The sequence below is a fragment of the Fukomys damarensis genome, unplaced genomic scaffold, assembly GCF_012274545.1.
Source record: "Fukomys damarensis isolate Sample0158 unplaced genomic scaffold, DMR_v1.0_HiC HiC_scaffold_21, whole genome shotgun sequence".
In the NCBI taxonomy this organism is placed as follows: domain Eukaryota; kingdom Metazoa; phylum Chordata; class Mammalia; order Rodentia; family Bathyergidae; genus Fukomys; species Fukomys damarensis.
The window spans coordinates 31,840,242-31,844,506 of NW_022900933.1; the positions used below are offsets into that span (position 1 = coordinate 31,840,242).

Sequence of the window (4,265 nt, forward strand, 5' to 3'; positions counted from 1 at the left end):
GGGGAGATGCCTTCCCAGAAGGAGCAACCTGGTTGCATTTATTTGGTTGTTCAACTCCAAGTTTCTGATGCTATCTGGGTAATGAGCAAAGGACAGCCAGTTCTCTAGACAGGGACAAGAGCTCATAAGTCTAGCAAATGCTTGGTATCTGGCAAGCTCCCTGCAGCCGGCTGCCCAAGCTGGCTGCCTGAGCTAACTGCCTCTGCTTTCTGGACAATGGGACAGCATTTCTGCCTGGATGCCACAGGGAGCTACTCAGATTACCCAGGCAGTAGTAGCCCAGGTTCAAAACATATCATTTAGCCTGCATAGCATTTTCAGTCCCTGTCTTCCCGGCCTCAGCCATCCCTATAGAGAGAATTAGAAGGAATGCTGCCTCCCAAGTGGGCAAACTGAAACCTTTCCTATTAAAACTCAGGACAAAACACATTTCCTGACGAAGTAGGGGGCCAAACAGAGGCTCACCATGTGGGACTGGCTTCTGGTTGGGAAGGATTGGTGGATCTATACCTGAGACAGACACATCAGTCGCACCCCCCCCATATACCAGTAGTAACTCCCCTTGTGGTAGATTCTCTTCTCCTTGATGAAAATCTCCAACACTGTATGTGTCCTTCTTGCCATGACTTGTCATTTTCCTCCTGGCACAGTCATCTGTCCACATGGTGAGGCCCTTCCAGACTTGCAGGGAGGCCGGAGCTTTTGAGTCCTGAGCCACTAGAAATAAATGACAAAATGTGAAAACTCAGTAGAGCAAACTCACAGAAAAACAAAGCCCAAGATGCTCTTGCCTTTAGCAGTGCACTGTGCTGAACAGCGAGGAAAATCTGGCTTATGCACCATGTCATGAGGTGAACTACGCAAGATAAGACCAACCCAACATGGACTATTATCAAGTGCCTGAACTGGAGGTACCTCCTAGGCTACCTTCTGAGCCAGGTCCCTTGTCAAATCGCCCCGCTACTCCTTGTGATCCCCTCCCTGCCTTGTCTCCACTATCAGACTGACGGGGCCGAGAGAACAGAGGGGCAGCAGGTAGTGGACACTCTGGAGTCTATGTTGGGCCAGAAGCTTGGATTTGTGACCTGTTTCCTAGAGGATCTTGGACAGATCACTTAGTCACAGTTCCATACGTCTGGTTGAGGCTGATCTTGGCTGCTATCAGGTACTTGCACGGCTCCTCCTCGCTGTACAAAACCTTTTGACAGATGAGAAGCACCAGCCAGAAGCACAGTTCTGTTGTTTGAGATCAGTTGTCCCTGTTATTACAGTATAACCTGGCCCTGGTTCTTGAAGTGTGGTCCCTAAACCAGATGTATCAGCTTCCTGGAATGTGCTGGAAATGCAAGTTTTCAGCCCCAGTTTACTAAAGTGGAGGTTCTGGGCTGGCAGTCAGCAGTGTGAATTTCAACTCCTCAGGAGACCAAAGCATGTGCACATTTGAGAACTGCTGCCTAACCGGCACAGACTGATATAGTAGTCTTATCAGAAATCCCAGAGAAGGTCATTCTGGCAAACTTTAAAAATCCAAGAAAGGCCGAGGATTTGGCTCAGTGGTTCTGCTGCCTGCCTCGCAAGTGCAAGGGCCCGAGTTCGATTCCCAGTACCAAAAAAAAAAAAAAAAATCCAAGAAAGACACTGATTAAATAGTGAGGCTCGTGCGTCATAGGAAAGGATTCTTAAGAAAAAAATATTGTGCCCATCACCCCTGGACTGAACCATTCTGTCAAAATGGCTAACACCAGCCATGTAGTCCTCTACTGTGTCAGAAGAAAACATGTGGCCTCTAAAGAGACACGCCAAGTTCAATGGCACTGAAGCTAGGTACCAAGGTCCTCCCAGCGATGCACTTCCCATTTACACCATAGCCTCACTCATTTAGGAAAATGCTCCTGAATGCTCTGAATCTGAAAGGCACACAAGACCCAATTTGCTCCACCACAGGGTTAGTCATTAGTGCTGCAGCCCAGGCAGTTTGGTAATGGGCACTACTTAAAGGTAGCAAAAAGTACAATTTCAAATTGGTTTTTAAACTGTCAAATAAAAGAAATCCATTTGTGCATGTGAAATTATTCCAAGGGCTCTAACTATCAACAGAAAGCAGGTGAAAAGTGTCAAAGAGAAGAAGAAACATTCTATTAAAGAGCTGGCTAAATGCTTCAAGGCAAAAACCTGATGACTCCTTAGACCTGATTTGGATTCAAAAAATATCTATTTTCCCCAGTTCTAGGTGAGCTCCATAAACAGGGTTTTAAGAAAATATTAAATCCTAGAAAAAAAGATGCCAATTTCTTCACTGGCACTGCTTTAACCAGTGTGACCCAAACACTGTCTTGTGAACAGGACAACGGCGTAGTATCACTCTTACTTTTTTCCTTTGGCTTAAAATTTGATGTCAAGGGCCTTTTCCAAGCAGCTTTGCAAGTAGGGCTATTTTATGGTCTTCTATTTGTTACTGATGCCTGTAGCTGCAGCCCAGGTAGTGGGAAGGAAATCCGCAAAAGTGGAGAAAAGGGCCTGGGCAGGGGCATACTCGGGAGAGAAGACTGCACTGGAGGGTGGTCTCACTCAGTGACAAACAGTGACAGAAGCCTGGGCTCTTCTGTGGGAGGCCAGCCCTGCTTCCTCCATCTCACTTCCCTATGGGTTTCTACTGCCACTGGTTTTGCCTTCATACCTCTACTATCTTTGTTGGTCTTGAAATGAAGCTGCTGGAAATAATGAGAGAACCTTCTCTTTGCCCTCTAGGCACCTCTAACCCATGTCTCTTTGCCAAGCAAATACAAACAAAACAATCCCTGCTTATTCAGTCCAGAAGGAAGCTTGCAGGTGGTAGCCAGCTAGAGGCATAGAGACAGGGAACTCTTCTCACACTTGAATGTGCACACAAATCTCCAGGGGATCTTGCTTAAAATGCACATTCTGGCTCGGTAGGTCTGGGTGGAACTGTAGAGTCTGCGTGTCTCACAAGCTCCCAGGCGATGCCCATGCTGCTGCAGGCACAGAAAGGCGTAATGAGCAGTGAGGAAATACTGCACATTCTGCAAAACAGTGACTTTAGAACTTCACTTAACAGCATTTATCTAGGGGTCTAGTTCCCATTTGATTTAGGGTTCCTTGAAAGCAGAGACTGGGTCTTAGATATTTTCTTCTTGTTTTGTTCCCTGGCTGGCACTTGGCATAGGGCCCATGCATGGTGGGTATTTATTTAATTAAACAGACTTGGCCTTGTTCCAAAAAAGGACTTTAAATGGACTTAACCCCTAGTAGACCCGAAATGGGCATTTGATGAGTTGGCCAGGAGACGAAGTGAAGCCTGGACATCTTTTGCGATAAAGCCCCCCACCTGCCAGCACCTGGACTACACCTTCTTCGGAAAATTTTACTCTTGCCTCATTTTTAAAGCGGTTTACACTAGAGGGCCGATGTGAAAGGCGGAGGAAAAAACAAAAGCAAACCAGAAAGCCTTGCTAAGCCCGAAGGCTCCAGAATATCAAAAGGTCAACTCTCTGTGGCAGAGATTCAGAACTCTCTCTGCCTTGAAGCCAGCGTTTTGCAGGTCGGTGTCGCGTGTCCGCGCCACCCAGGTCCGCCCCAGCCCCTCGCAGAAGCCTATCGTGTTGGCTCGGTGCAGCCTGTTTGTTAGCTGTGGGCGAGCAATTGATTTCCTCAGGCATCTCCTGCCTCCGGGGGAGGGGTAGTGGTGGCCTGGGGTCGGCCTGCGGGTCGTGGGGAATCTAGACAGCAGCCACTGCTCTGTAGAAACCGCTGTTCTGAGGGTCCTCCCGTGCCATAACCTGTTTTCTCTGCAGCAGCCTCAGACCATAAAGAAAGGACTATTTAGGCTCCGTTGGGAGCAGGGAGAGAAAAGGAGAGAAGGAAGGGGATTACAGCACATCGGTCAGTTAGGCCTCTCGGCGGAGGGAGGCGCGCACCGGTGAGCGCCCTAGGGGAGAAGTGCACGTGCGGGAGAGGGAGGGGACATGGAGTAGAGGGAGGCGCCTCGGCTTCGCAAACGCCTGCGCTGGCAGTGGAAGAGTAGGAAAGTTCCCGGGGACCAAGCGGCCCCCGGAGAGGGCCGACGTGAGGCCGCGCCGCCCAGAGGGTCGCAGGTCCCTTCGCACCTCGGGCACTTGGTCCCCAGGGCTCGGTCCGCAGGAAAACGACGGAGATTGGTGGGCTGGTAGCGGGCGGCCACGGCTAAACTTGGAGGAGGCGGAGGAAGAGGCGGGCGAGGAGGAGGAGGAGGAAAAGAAGGAGGAGGA

The 4,265-nt window shown here is 49.5% G+C and overlaps 1 protein-coding gene across 2 annotated transcripts in view; it reads left to right on the top strand.

Annotated features, from left to right (window-relative positions):
• The first annotated feature begins 3,537 nt into the window (after window positions 1-3,537).
• Slc24a4 (solute carrier family 24 member 4) overlaps window positions 3,538-4,265 on the top strand; it is a 142,182-nt gene continuing 141,454 nt past the window's right edge. Inside the window, exon 1 of one of the 2 annotated variants that reach the window (XM_010609225.2) lies at window positions 3,538-3,559. The gene's annotated coding sequence lies outside the window, so the exon portion shown is untranslated. Of the gene's footprint in view, window positions 3,560-3,767; window positions 3,938-4,265 lie in introns of those variants that run through there. The other variant, XM_010609223.2, reaches the window with a different exon arrangement.